At 42.8% G+C, this 15,274-nt stretch overlaps 6 non-coding genes across 6 annotated transcripts; 1 reads left to right on the forward strand and 5 right to left on the reverse strand.

The window, feature by feature from the left end:
* Positions 1–9,957: 9,957 nt before the first annotated feature.
* Positions 9,958–10,039, reverse strand: trnal-aag (transfer RNA leucine (anticodon AAG)). The gene has a single exon. It is a non-coding gene; the product is annotated as a tRNA-Leu (tRNA).
* Positions 10,040–10,699: 660 nt separating this feature from the next.
* Positions 10,700–10,781, reverse strand: trnal-aag (transfer RNA leucine (anticodon AAG)). The gene has a single exon. It is a non-coding gene; the product is annotated as a tRNA-Leu (tRNA).
* Positions 10,782–11,558: 777 nt separating this feature from the next.
* Positions 11,559–11,640, reverse strand: trnal-aag (transfer RNA leucine (anticodon AAG)). The gene has a single exon. It is a non-coding gene; the product is annotated as a tRNA-Leu (tRNA).
* A 1,595-nt stretch (positions 11,641–13,235) lies between these two features.
* Positions 13,236–13,317, reverse strand: trnal-aag (transfer RNA leucine (anticodon AAG)). Its single transcript has one exon. It is a non-coding gene; the product is annotated as a tRNA-Leu (tRNA).
* A 109-nt stretch (positions 13,318–13,426) lies between these two features.
* On the forward strand, positions 13,427–13,498 carry trnad-guc (transfer RNA aspartic acid (anticodon GUC)). The gene has a single exon. It is a non-coding gene; the product is annotated as a tRNA-Asp (tRNA).
* A 1,117-nt stretch (positions 13,499–14,615) lies between these two features.
* trnal-aag (transfer RNA leucine (anticodon AAG)) lies at positions 14,616–14,697 on the reverse strand. The gene has a single exon. It is a non-coding gene; the product is annotated as a tRNA-Leu (tRNA).
* Between the last annotated feature and the right edge of the window lie 577 nt (positions 14,698–15,274).

Raw genomic sequence — 15,274 nt, forward strand, 5'->3', positions numbered from 1 at the left:
CTAAAATGATGTACTGTTGTATTATTCACCAATAAAACGATACATTTTGGTCCTGTGTTTTATTCTGATGATAATGAAAAATGAGGTAAAAGGCAAAGTGAAAGTGAAACTAAGCTACTGCCTCTCGCCTACACGTCAATTTATCGTGCGGTAGCCAAAAGTCACCAGTAGATGGCAGTACAGTATTGTAAAGTCCTACATATAGTACCATTGAAATGTTGCTGCTCATATTAATAAAACACAAAATCCTTTATTTTTGACAAAATACCTCTAGTAGTGATACAAATGTGCTCTGGAAAAATAGTTTTATTTCCTTTGTTTGGCTTGAAAGAAGCTATGAAAATAAACATGACAAAAAATGAGTAGTTCTCAGGAAGAAAAAAAGGTTGTAGATGATGTGAAAGGACCAAATCCTCTGTTTAAGAATAATACGAATAATAATAATCAATGTTATTTATAAGGTGCCTTTCTATAGACGATACAAACATTACAACATTGAACAATATACAACAGAAAATGTCAGTTTAGACAAGAAACTAGAAATAGCTGAAATTAAAGGCCTACTGAAAGCCACTACTAGCGACCACGCAGTCTGATAGTTTATATATCAATGATGAAATCTTAACATTGCAACACATGCCAATACGGCCGGGTTAACTTATAAAGTGACATTTTAAATTTCCCGCTAAACTTCCGGTTGAAAACGTCTTTATGATGACGTATGCGCGTGACGTCAATGGTTGAAACGGCTGGCTGCAGCAACACAACCAGGAGGACTTTATGAGTTGGATAGCAGACGCGCTAGCTGACGCTAACCACCGACCGCACGGATGATCGGGTGAAGTTCTTCGTCCTTCCGTCGATCACTGGAACGCAGGTGAGCACGGGTGTTGATGTGCAGATGAGGGCTGGCGTAGGTGGAGCGCTAATGTTTGTATCATTGCTCTGTGAGGTCCTGTTGCTAAGTTAGCTTCAATAGCATCGTTAGCAACAGCATTTTTAAGCTTCGCCAAGCTGGAAAGCATTAACCGTGTATTTACATGTCCATGGTTTAATAGTATTGTTGATTTTCTGTCTATCCTTCCAGTCAGGGGTTTGTGTATTTTGTTTCTATCTGCATTTGAGCCCGATGCTATCATGTTAGCTCAGTAGCTAAAGTGCTTCACCGATGTATTGTCGTGGAGATAAAAGTCACTGTGAATGTCCATTTCGCGTTCTCGACTCTCATTTTCAAGAGGATATAGTATCCGAGGTGGTTTCAAATACAAATCCGTGATCCACAATAGAAAAAGGAGAACGTGTGGAATCCAATGAACCCTTGTACCTAAGTTACGGTCAAAGCGAAAAAAGATACGTCCTGCACTGCACTCTAGTCCTTTACTCTCACGTTCCTCATCCACAAATCTTTCATCCTCGCTCAAATTAATGGGGTAATCGTCGCTTTCTAGGTCCGAATCGCTCTCGCTGCTGGTGTAAACAATGGGGAGCCTTTCAACCTGTGACGTCACGCTACATCCGGTACAGGCAAGGCTTTTATCATCAGCGACCAAAAGTTGCGAACTTTATCATCGATGTTCTCTACTAAATAATTTCAGCAAAAATATGTCAATATCGCAAAATGATCAAGTATGACACATAGAATGGATCTGCTATCCCCGTTTAAATTTTAAAAAATCATTTCAGTAGGCCTTTAAGTTTGCTTGTTATCTGTATGTGGTATATACGTTCCTGTCCTGTGCCCTTATTTGGTATTTTTCACTTACTCGTGCTGTTCACAGGCTTCCACGCCAGATGCCTGATATGCAACCGGGACACACCTGTACCCGGTTGCCAGTCAGTCTCCTATGTCAGTCCAGCCCTGTCATCCAGACAGCGTCGGATCATTGCTTCACGTACAGGTGGTTGTTTCCGGTACAAAATTAGTTCCGTCTCTTGGGCATTTACTTCTGCACTCACCTTATTTTGTTTTCCTCCACTCCTGTTGTGGTTGAGTTTTCTATTCTTTTCTCCCCTCCATGTGATTATTTTCTCTGCATCCTTGGGGTCACGTCGCTAAGCTGCATTCCAGCTCCTGACAGAAATAACTGTATTAAATGCCTCTACTTTATTTGCTACATGCGGGTCAGCATAGGTCTTACATCCACATCTACAAGCAACTCCCCAAAAAGTATTTAAAAGTATGTCCTTCTAAGACATCACGTTTTTAAATACGTTTAAAGTTCCAAAGATATGAAGATATATTGGGGCTAGGTTGTGGATAATCTTGAAAGTAAGAATGATCTTAAATTGGCTACAGTCTTTGACGAGGAGCCAGTGGAGTTGCTGCAAAACCAGGGTGATGTACTGGACTAAGGGGGTTCCGGTGAGTATCCGGCTGGGGGAGTTGAAGGATTCAAGGAACTTTATTGTTTAAGACACATAAGATGGCAGGAAAACTAATAACCAAGGTTCTGGATTTAGCCCAATGAGAACCACATGAAAGTATAGGCTTGGCAGTGCCGGCCCAAGCCTCCATGGGGCCCTAAGCAAAATTTGATTTTCGTGCCCTCTATTTCTGCCAATAATATTGATTGTTGATCATTCACACACCTACTATAAACTCATTGCGGCTCTGGCAGTGTTGTTTACATTATCCTATTGTCAGTCTGGCATGTCTTTACAAATGACATGTCATTCATAAAGATATGGGGGTGGCCCAGTTAAGAACATAAATAATACCAATGAATGAACGAATGATGTCCAGTGTGCCACATATGGTTCCTAAACTTAAAATGTAGAAAACATTCAGCTGCAAGAGTGGCCTGGGGTTGAACAGTCCAAGTGATAAAGCTTTGTATTTACAGTAAAAGTGTCATCTTGTCTCATCAGTCTTGTACATATTAGTCTTTAATTACTAGTTTATATTTTTAGTTAATTGTTCATATTTAATGTTTACTTTGTACAAAGAGAGTGCAGTCTACTGAAGTTAAATTCCATGTGTGTTAAACATAACTGGACAATAAAGCTGATTCTGATTCACTTTATTATTGTAGGTAACAAAAACCTGAAACAGCAATGTGCAAAAATAGTTTGTAGTGCAAGAAAAACAATAAAGTGCAACAATAAAATCACTTAAATATATATAAAAAGGAACAAATTCAATTGTACAAAAAACAACATAATTAAATTAAATATCAAGCAAATACTTAAATAATATTAATGAACAGAGTTACCACAAACAAGGTAACATAATGGTTTATGAACAAATATAAAGTTACTACATATTAAAACTATGTAAATGTACATAACGATGTGCAAAAAATTTTTGGGGAAAAAATCAAAATAAACTACCTTAAATTAAGGTCCTTAATTCACACATTTGACCATCACATCACAGTTTTGTTCCTCTGTTCTTCACCACCCACACCACTCCACCCACTCCTTAAAACCTGTGCTTCCTGGCTTTTCTGGAGGCAAAGTCATTTATGACATCGCTGTAAGAAATCTGATGGCCGACTTTGTTATTAATACTAATCACTGCCATGTACGAGTCTGACTCAGACTCGTACATGCAAAAAATAAAAAATGAGAATTTTTTGTTAATTGCTTTTGGGGGCCCCCTGGTGGCCGCAGGGCCCTAAGCAAGCGCTTAGTACGCTTATGCCTTGGGCCGGCTCTGGGCATAGGTAATTAAAGCATCATTTAATACAGCCAAACTTCCCTCTCCCACCAACTTGGACCAATAATTGGATTCAAAAGGACCCCTTACAGGCAGTACACCAAACAAATGGACCCAGTTCAGGGACGTAGTAACAGCGACTGCACAAGCTGTGTTTGGCAAGAAGCAGAGAATTAATCAAGACTTGTTTGATCAGTACAACATGGCTGTACATGTGCAATTTGATGAAAAAAGAAGAGCCTATATTGACCTGTGGATCCCAACATGACAGATTCAAAGACTGTCAAACCAAAGTCCAAAGAGAGCTTTGCTCTATGCAATACTTTTGGTGAGAGTCAAAACCTGAGGAAATCCAGCGTTACGCAGACTCTATCAACTCCAAAATGCTCTTCAGCCATCTCAAAACCATCTTCGGTCCAGCCAAAGGGGGCACTGCATACCCTCTCTCTGTTGATGCATCCACCAAATTAAAGAGCAAATCTTGGATCAGTGGGCGTTGGGAAAAAATCTTTAGTCAGTTCCTCAACTGACCACCTTCTGTTGACCAAGAGGCATTACAACAGATACCACAGAAGCCAACTAAGGCGTGACTGTACCTCCCTCCTACTGGGGGAAAGTGAGAACTGCCATGGACCAGACACGCTGTGGTAAAGCAGCAGTTCAGAATGGCCTACCTGCCGAAGTGTACAAAGCCTTAGGACCCACAGCCTTCAAGGCATTTCACGACATCCTGTGAACCATTTGGGACAAAGGAGATACTGTATGTAGCCTGACCTTGGAGATGCCACCATTGTCATATTATTTTTTTTTAAATGACAGAAATTCGTACTGTGGTAACTAGAGAGGTATATCGTTTCTCTCTATCGATGGAAAGATTCAAGCTTGTGGCCTGCCAAAATAGACTAACAGATGGCATTTATGAGAATCACAATGTGGTTTCTGTCCGGGCAGAAGCACTGTTGACCTGGTATTTTCTACATGCCAACTCCCAGAATAGTGTATTGAGCAACAGATGAACCTGTAGGTCTTTGTTGAACTAACCAAGGATTTTGACACAGTGAATCGTGAAGCACTCTGGTCTATGTTGGCAAAATTGGGTGGCCCAGAAAAGTTCACAATAATGATAAGTCTCTCTCACGATGACATGATTGGTCAGGTCCTCTCAAATGGGGACTATACTGGCAGCTTTGGGATCAGTAATGATGTCAACCGTCAACCTCTTCTTCACGTAAGTCATCCCCCATGCTATCAAGGACCTTGACATTGGCGTCTACTTCAGATACCAAGACGGACCCGTGTTTGATCTGAGACGTTTCGCTGCAAAGACAAAGACACAAGAAAAAATCATCTTCAAGGCTCTTTCGCTGATGACAATGCGCTTCATGGCTCACAAGGAGGACCATCTCCAAGTCATTAACGACCGTTGTGAGACATGACATCAGACCACTGATGTTCTTGTGGGTCATGCAGCCCTTCGAGGCATCTGTGGTTTGAGTCTTTATCAATAAATCTAAATACAATAGGGGCCTAGATCTTCTTGCAAAATAACACATTTCGAGTCCTCAGTGTCAGCCAATCTGGGTCATGGCACCAATTGAAAGAATATACCGTATTTCCTTGAATTGGTGCAGGGAATATAGTATTCGCACGTCTAGAATTACTGCCGGGTCAAACTCGTTTCTCAAAATAATTAACGCATGCTTGGCCTTATCGCCGGTTCATTATTGACGCCGGATCAAATTCGTTTCGCAAAATATTAATTTTATTATCGCATGTCTATAATTTTCGCCGGGTCAAACTCGTTTCGCAAAATATTTAGCATATGGCTAGAACTTCCACCGGGTCAAATTCGTTACGTCACGAGTGACGCTTTACCTGTCCTCGTTTTCAAAATGGAGGAAGTTGCTTTCAGTAGTTTACAATCGCACAAAAGAAAAAAGATAAAGAGCTATTCAGTAGGATTTAAGGTCCAAGCTATTGAATACCGGTACAGTATGCTAAAAAGAACAGTAAGCAGCTATGTTTTATTAATATACCGTAGCTGCGTGTGTCAAATACTGTATGAGTCACGAAATGACTCCCGCCTCCTGGTGGTAGAGGGCGCTGCCGCGCTAGTGATCCTTCTTGCGACTTCCGGTACTGCAGAAGAAGTGAACACACGCAGCAAAAGATTTTTTTTTCCTCTGCCTGAACTTTTAACAAGGAGGATTACATACCGGTATCTAAAATAAAACAGTTTTCTAAACTGGACTTTCAATGGAAGCAGGAGGTAATAATTAAAGGAATATCTCCATCGAGACAGAGAGACTTTTAAAACGGAAGAAAGAAAATAAGGACGACTTCTATAAACAAGTTATCGATGCTTTTGGTCAGAAGGAGCTGCAAATGGACTCCATTTATAAGTACAGGTAAGACCATAATAACGTTTTTTTTATTAAATGTGCTTTTCATGATGGTATGCTTACATCACACTCAAAGCGCACGCCTAAATTTACCGCATTCCTTTTGGTAAACGCCGGAGTGAGAAGAGGGTTTTAAAATAATTACCGCATGCACGGCCATCCCGCCGGTTTCCGGTAAACGCCGGAGTGACAGGAGGTTTTAAATTAATTAGCGCCCCTGCGGCTATTCAAGGAAATACAGTACTTTTATTTTTGTTAAAACACCACAAAGAATCAGACCATTAGTCCTAAAAAACTGACATTTTATTTTACAAGGTCACATGCAAATTATACAGCGCTGGTTTCAAATGGCGAGTACAAACAAAAATGTCTATCTTACAAAAGGTGTGCATAAATATATTGTATAGTGTACAAGTACAAGTAGTATGACCGCTGGCACCACCAGGGTGGAGACTTGTTTTGGAGACAGCAAGCCTGTGAAAGGGCACACTGAACCATGACATCATAATCACTTCTTAAATGTTAGCAAAAATACAAATTGATGTGTTAGTACACAACTAAAAACATTAGTAAAAATGGATAATAAATATAAACTGTTGTGTGGATGTTGTTTTCCAGGGTGTGTAACTAAGAAACATATTTACATGTTTGCTATTGAAGTAATTGAAAAGTAACTAAAAGTGATGTGGGGTTTGTTTGATTGTTATTTAGTTGGAATCAAAACTAAAAAAAAGTATAGTCAGATGTTAATGAAACTTTCAGGACATGTCAGAAATGGGATAAGGAACAATTGATTAGATTTTGATCATAATCATAATCTGGTGGAGGTCTGCGGAGCACTTTTCTATTTTACTGCTGCTGTTCTCACCAGCACCATTGTGATCTTTCAAACTGGCCTTCCTTGTAAAAGATAAGCCACAGATTGAACAAGAAAAAGGTTTTTCTCCAGTGTGTGTTCTTTAGTGATCTTTCAAACTGTCCTTCCTTGTAGAAGATAAGCCACAGATTGAACAATAAAAAGGTTTCTCACCAGTGTGTATTCTCATGTGTCTTTTCAGATCACTATGGTATTTAAAAGTTTTGTGACAGTGAGAACATGTGAAGTGAGTGTTGTCAGTGTGACATGTCTTATCATCTTTAGAGTGTTCATCATCAGTGTCAGGAGAGTGTGACGTTGTGTCCTCACTATCTGATAGTGGAGCTAAGATCTTGTCTGCTTGTGATCCTCCACAGTGGTCTCCATCAGCTTCTGTTGTCATGTGTTGTGTTGAGCTGCTGCTTGGAGGCTCCGCCTCTCTCTTCTCCTCATTTTCACTTTTGACCTCGTCATCTTCACTCTTCACAGGGACACCAGTCACTGGGAACTCCACCAGTCCTTCAATATGATCTCCCTCCTGACTGATGCTGTGTTCTGCTGCTTCCTCTTTAATATGGGGGGGGGGGGGGGGGGGGGGGGGCTGTGGATCTTTAAAGGCCTACTGAAATGATTTTTTATTTATTTAAACGGGAATAGCAGATCTATTCTATGTGTCATACTTGATCATTTCGCGATATTGCCATATTTTTGCTGAAAGGATTTAGTATAGAACAACGACGATAAAGATCGCAACTTTTGGTATCTGATAAAAAAGGCTTGCCCCTACCGGAAGTAGCGTGACGTAGTCAATTTAACATACAGGCAAAGTTCCCTATTGTTTACAATGATGGCCGCCAGAAGTGAGAGAGATTCGGACCGAGAAAGCAACGATTTCCCCATTAATTTGAGCGAGGATGAAAGATTTGTAAATGAGGAAAGTGCAAGTGAAGGACTAGTGGGGAGTGGAAGATGCTGTGAGAGCCGGGGGTGACCTGATATTCAGCTGGAAATGACTACAACAGTAAATAAACAAAAGACATATATATACTCTATTAGCCACAACACAACCAGGCTTATATTTAATATGCCACAAATTAATCCCGCATAAAAACACCTAGGTGTTTGTTATGCTAGCTCCTAGCTACTAGCTAGAGCTAGTTATAGCTCGAGCGGGTAATATGGACGGGATCCCGTATATATAACCCGCCAATACAATTCAAACACCTGCACAACACACACACTCACTCAGCCCAAACAACCGTTTACCTAACCCAAGGTTCATAAAGCTTATATATTTAATCAAAGTTACGTACATGACACGCACGTACGGGTAAGCAATCAAATGTTTGGAAGCGCGCGGGTGGGACCTGACATCCAGCTGGAATGACTACAACAGTAAATAAACACAAGACATATATATATACTCTATTAGCCACAACACAACCAGGCTTATATTTAATATGCCACAAATTAATCCTAATGCTAGCTCCTAGCTCCTAGCTACTAGCTCGAGCTAGTTATAGCAAACGATCAAATGTTTGGAAGCGCAGCTGTGTACTCACGGTATCGCAACTGTGTATCCAAATCAAAGTCCTCCTGGTAAGAGTCTCTGTTATCCGAGTTCTTCGAACTTGACTGCATCTTTCGGGAATGTAAACAAAGAAGCGCCGACTGTGTACGTGTTGCTGCTGACTTCCCTCGCAAAATAGACACTTCGCACCGACAACTTTCTTCTTTGCTTGCTCAGCTTCTTTCTCCATAATGCAATGAACAAATTGCAACAGATTCACCAACACAGATGTCCAGAATACTGTGGAATAATGACATGAAAACAGAGCTTTTTCGTATTGGCTTCAATGGTGTCCCAATACTTCCGTTTCAATGATTGACGTCACGCGCATACGTCATCCTCAGAGGCGTTTTGAACCGGAAGTTTAGCTGGAAATTTAAAATGTCACTTTATAAGTTAACCCGGCCGTATTGGCATGTGTTGCAATGTTAAGATTTCATCATTGATATATAAACTATCAGACTGCGTGGTCGGTAGTAGTGGCTTTCAGTAGGCCTTTAATGTGTTGGAGCTGTGGTACCTCTTTTTCCTCTTTAATGTGGAGGGGCTGTGGTTCCTCCTCCTGCTCATGCAGATAATGTTCTTCATCGAGGTCTGCAGGACACGAGAAGCCAAACCCATGCTTTAGAAACGTCCAGCTTTGCTCAGTCACACTAAGGTTATCCAGGCTATATCCCACCTAACCTGATCCTTGTCCACACAAACACAATGCCACCGTTTAAGACCCCCTTCCCGTACGGCGCAAAGCGACCTAGTACGCATGCGCGGAAAAAAATGTGCGCGTCTTAGTTACCACTGACCTGGAAGTGTATTCTTACATGGTGTTTCAATGTAGCCTATTGCCACATTTCTTTTAACATTAAACCTTGCTTGCCTCACCATCAGCAGCTGTTAGACTATTGTAGTGAATCACACCTGAGCCATCATACATGAATCATATCTTTAATGGACGTGTGAAAGTAAACAATGTGATAAATAACATTTTACAACAATCAATCTAGGGATCTAGATATCTGGTCAGGACACTGTGCTTGTAGGCTGAAATTGGCGGTCGTACTTGATGGCTTCACAATAGTTATGGAGTACAAAATTAGACGTTGAGTAATCGCTCGACATGAGGATGGTTCTAAAGCATGTTAGTGTGGAGGAGTGCTTATGATGAGTCATTTGTTAGTCTGCTCTCTCCTGCCTGTGCAATGCAACCAACAAGATCTGGATGCCGTCATTGACTAGGTTAGGTTGATCTTCAAACGACATGATGATAAACATACAACCTCGACCACCTTTTAGCTTTACCGGACGCTGCTGGCGGGCCTTAAATCTGTGCTGGTTGTTTTTTTTTTTTTATTGCATACCTGGCATGGAAAACTCCAAAGCTAACGTTTTGGCCCTATTTTTGCAAGTTTTCTAAATGAGGCCCAGGGTCTTCTTGCCTCAGTCAGGGAAGATACAAGTGTGTTACCAGCAAAAATGGCAGTGGTGGGATTTGAACCCACGCCTCCCGAGAGACTGGAGCCTTAATCCAGCGCCTTAAACCGCTCGGCCACACTACCCTCAATCTATGCTCTCGGCGGATCAATTTGTCGGCATTATGAGATAGCAGAAATGTGAAATAGCAACACTTTGGTCGCGGTGTGGCAGGCAAAATCCAAGCCTGTTTGCTTGTCCCCAGGAAAACATCAGGCCAAGCAGTCCTCTTTAGTATAGTGGACAGTATCTCCGCCTGTCACTCGGAAGACCAGGGTTCAATTCCCTGACGGGGAGATGGTACTGGTGCCCCTTATTTTTTTAAATTACCATCTTGTTGAAATTTCAGAAGTGACCACATTATCCTTCTCTGAATGTTGTGATGTTGATTATTCAAAACAGTGAGGATGGTTCTAAAGCATGTTAGTGTGGAGGAGTGCATATGATGAGTCATTTGTTAGTCTGCTCTCTCCTGCCTGTGCAATGCAACCAACAAGATCTGGATGCCGTCATTGACTAGGTTAAAGTTGATCTTCAAACGACATGATGATAAACATACAACCTCGACCACCTTTTAGCTTTACCGGACGCTGCTGGCGGGCCTTAAATCTGTGCTGGTTGGGTTTTTTTTTATTGCATACCTGGCATGGAAAACTCCAAAGCTAACGTTTTGGCCCTATTTTTGCAAGTTTTCTAAATGAGGCCCAGGGTCTTATTGCCTCAGTCAGGGAAGATACCAGCAAAAATGGCAGTGGTGGGATTTGAACCCACGCCTCCTGAGAGACTGGAGCCTTAATCCAGCGCCTTAGACCGCTCGGCCACACTACCCTCAATCCATGCTTTCGGAGGATCAATTTGTCCGCATTATGAGATAGCAGAAACATGGAATAGCAACACTTTGGTCGCGGTGTGGCAGGCAAAATCCAAGCCTGTTTGCTTGTCCCCAGGAAAATGTCTTGCCGAGCAGTCCTCGTTAGTATAGTGGAGAGTATCTCCGCCTGTCACGCGGAAGACCAGGGTTCAATTCCCTGACGGGGAGATGGTGCTGGTGCCTCTTATTTTTTTAAATTACCATCTTGTAAAAATTTCAGAAGTGACCACAGTATCCTTCTCCGAATGTTGTGATGTTGATGATTCAAAACAGTGAGGATGGTTCTACAGCATGTTAGTGTGGAGGAGTGCATATGATGAGTCATTTGTTAGTCTGCTCTCTCCTGTCTGTGCAATGCAACCAACAAGATCTGGATGCCGTCATTAAATGGTTCTACAGCATGTTAGTGTGGAGGAGTGCATATGATGAGTCATTTGTTAGTCTGCTCTCTCCTGTCTGTGCAATGCAACCAACAAGATCTGGATGCCGTCATTAAATAGGTTAGGTTGATCTTCAAACGACATGTTGATAAACATACAACCTCGACCACCTTTTAGCTTTACCGGACGCTGCTGGCGGGCCTTAAATCTGTGCTGGTTGGGTTTTTTTATTGCATACCTGGCATGGAAAACTCCAAAGCTAACGTTTTGGCCCTATTTTTGCAAGTTTTCTAAATGAGGCCCAGGGTCTTTTTGCCTCAGTCAGGGAAGATACAAGTGTGTTACCAGCAAAAATGGCAGTGGTGGGATTTGAACCCACGCCTCCCGAGAGACTGGAGCCTTAATCCAGCGCCTTAGACCGCTCGGCCACACTACCCTCAATCCGTGCTTTCGGAGGATCAATTTGTCCGCATTATGAGATAGCAGAAATATGGAATAGCAACACTTTGGTCACGGTGTGGCAGGCAAAATATCATCTCAAGCAGTCCTCGTTAGTATAGTGGACAGTATCTCTGCCTGTCACGCGGAAGACCAGGGCTCGACTCCCTGACGGGGAGATGTTTCTGGTGCCTCCTATTTCCTTCAATTACCATCTTGTTGAAATTTCAGAAGTGACCACAGTATCCTTCTCCGAATGTTGTGATGTTGATGATTCAAAACAGTGAGGATGGTTCTACAGCATGTTAGTGTGGAGGAGTGCATATGATGAGTCATTTGTTAGTCTGCTCTCTCCTGCCTGTGCAATGCAACCAACAAGATCTGGATGCCGTCATTGACTAGGTTAGGTTGATCTTCAAACGACATGATGATAAACATACAACCTCGACCACCTTTTAGCTTTACCAGACGCTGCTGGCGGGCTTTAAATCTTTGCTGGTTGTGTTTGTTTTATTGCATATCTGGCATGGAAAACTCCAAAGCTAACGTTTTGACCCTATTTTTGCAAGTTTTCTAAATGAGGCCCAGGGTCTTATTGCCTCAGTCAGGGAAGATTCAAGTGTGTTACCAGCAAAAACGGCAGTGGTGGGATATGAACCCACGCCTCCCGAGAGACTGGAGCCTTAATTCAGCACCTTTGGTCGCGGTGTGGCAGGCTAAAGCCAAGCCTGTTTGGTAGTCCCCAGGATAACAGGATACCAAGCAGTCATTGTTGGTATAGTGGACAGTATCTCCGCCTGTCACACGGAAAACCAGGGTTCGATTCCCTGACGGGGAGATGGTTCAGGTGCCTCTTATTTTCTTCAATTACCATCTTGTTGAAATTTCAGAAGTGACCACAGTATCCTTCTCCGAATGTTGCGATGTTGATGATTCAAAACAGTGAGGATGGTTCTACAGCATGTTAGTGTGGAGGAGTGCATATGATGAGTCATTTGTTAGTCTGCTCTCTCCTGCCTGTGCAAGGCAACCAACAAGATCTGGATGCCGTCATTGACTAGGTTAGGTTGATCTTCAAACGGCGGGACGGGACGGCGTGGCGAAGTTGGTAGAGTGGCCATGCCAGCAATCGGAGGGTTCCTGGTTCGATTCCCACCTTCTACCAAACTAGTCACGTCCGTTGTGTCCTTGAGCAAGACACTTCACCCTTGCTCCTGATGGCTGCTGGTTAGCGCCTTGCATGGCAGCTCCCGCCATCAGTGTGTGAATGTGTGTGTGAATGGGTGAATGTGAAAATACTGCCAAAGCGCTTTGAGTACCTTGAAGGTAGAAAAGCACTATACAAGTATAGCCCATTTATCATTTATCATTTAAACGACATGATGATAAACATACAACCTCGACCACCTTTTAGCTTTACCGGACGCTGCTGGCGGGCCTTAAATCTGTGCTGGTTGGGGTTTTTTTTATTGCATACCTGGCATGGAAAACTCCAACGCTAACGTTTTGGCCCTATTTTTGAAAGTTTTCTAAATGAGGCCCAGGGTCTTCTTGCCTCAGTCAGGGAAGATACAAGTGTGTTACCAGCAAAAATGGCAGTGGTGGGAATTGAACCCACACCTCCCGAGAGACTGGAGCCTTAATCCAGCACCTTAGACCGCTCGGCCACATTACCCTCAATCCATGCTTTCGGCTGATCAATTTGTCGGCATTATGAGTTAGCAGAAATATGAAATAGCAACACTTTGGTCGCGGTGTGGCAGGCAAAATATTAACCCAAGCAGTCCTCGTTAGTATAGTGGACAGTATCTCCGCCTGTCACGCGGAAGACCAGGGTTCGATTCCCTGACGGGGAGATGGTTTAGGTGCCTCTCATTTTCTTCAATTACCATCTTGTTGAAATTTCAGAAGTGACCACAGTATCCTTCTCCGAATGTTGTGATGTCGTTGATTCAAAACAGTGAGGATGGTTCTACAGCATGTTAGTGTGGAGGAGTGCATATGATGAGTCATTTGTTAGTCTGCTCTCTCCTGCCTGTGCAATGCAACCAACAAGATCTGGATGCCGTCATTGACTAGGTTAGGTTGATCTTCAAACGACATGTTGATAAACATACAACCTCGACCACCTTTTAGCTTTACCGGACGCTGCTGGCGGGCTTTAAATCTGTGCTGGTTGTGTTTGTTTTATTGCATACCTGGCATGGAAAACTCCAAAGCTAACGTTTTGGCCCTATTTTTGCAAGTTTTCTAAATGAGGCCCAGGGTCTTATTGCCTCAGTCAGGGAAGATACAAGTGTGTTACCAGCAAAAATGGCAGTGGTGGGATTTGAACCCACACCTCCCGAGAGACTGGAGCCTTAATTCAGCGCCTTTGGTCACGGTGTGGCAGGCAAAAGCCAAGCCTGTTTGCTTGTCACCAGGAAAATAGAATGCCAAACGGTCCTCGTTAGTATAGTGGACAGTATCCCCGCCTGTCACGCGGAAGACCAGAGTTGGATTCCCTGACGGGGAGATGGTGTAGGTGCCTCTTATTTTCTTCAATTACCATCTTGTTGAAATTTCAGAAGTGACCACAGTATCCTTCTCCGAATGTTGTGATGTCGTTGATTCAAAACAGTGAGGATGGTTCTACAGCATGTTAGTGTGGAGGAGTGCATATGATGAGTCATTTGTTAGTCTGCTCTCTCCTGCCTGTGCAATGCAACCAACAAGATCTGGATGCCGTCATTGACTAGGTTAGGTTGATCTTCAAACGACATGTTGATAAACATACAACCTCGACCACCTTTTAGCTTTACCGGACGCTGCTGGCGGGCTTTAAATCTGTGCTGGTTGTGTTTGTTTTATTGCATACCTGGCATGGAAAACTCCAAAGCTAACGTTTTGGCCCTATTTTTGCAAGCTTTCTAAATGAGGCCCAGGGTCTTATTGCCTCAGTCAGGGAAGATACAAGTGTGTTACCAGCAAAAATGGCAGTGGTGGGATTTGAACCCACGCCTCCTGAGAGACTGGAGCCTTAATTCAGCGCCTTAGACCGCTCGGCCACACTACCCTCAATCCATGCTTTCGGAGGATCAATTTGTCCGCATTATGAGATAGCAGAAATATGGAATAGCAACACTTTGGTCGCGGTGTGGCAGGCAAAATCCAAGCCTGTTTGCTTGTCCCCAGGAAAATATCTTGCCAAGCAGTCCTCGTTAGTATAGTGGACAGTATCTCCGCCTGTCACGCGGAAGACCAGGGTTCAATTCCCTGACGGGGAGATGGTGCTGGTGCCTCTTATTTTTTTAAATTACCATCTTGTAAAAATTTCAGAAGTGACCACAGTATCCTTCTCCGAATGTTGTGATGTTGATGATTCAAAACAGTGAGGATGGTTCTACAGCATGTTAGTGTGGAGGAGTGCATATGATGAGTCATTTGTTAGTCTGCTCTCTCCTGTCTGTGCAATGCAACCAACAAGATCTGGATGCCGTCATTAAATAGGTTAGGTTGATCTTCAAACGACATGTTGATAAACATACAACCTCGACCACCTTTTAGCTTTACCGGACGCTGCTGGCGGGCCTTAAATCTGTGCTGGTTGTGTTTTTTTATTGCATACCTGGCATGGAAAACTCCAAAGCTAA

This window comes from Entelurus aequoreus, linkage group LG10 (assembly GCF_033978785.1).
Source record: "Entelurus aequoreus isolate RoL-2023_Sb linkage group LG10, RoL_Eaeq_v1.1, whole genome shotgun sequence".
Taxonomy (NCBI): domain Eukaryota; kingdom Metazoa; phylum Chordata; class Actinopteri; order Syngnathiformes; family Syngnathidae; genus Entelurus; species Entelurus aequoreus.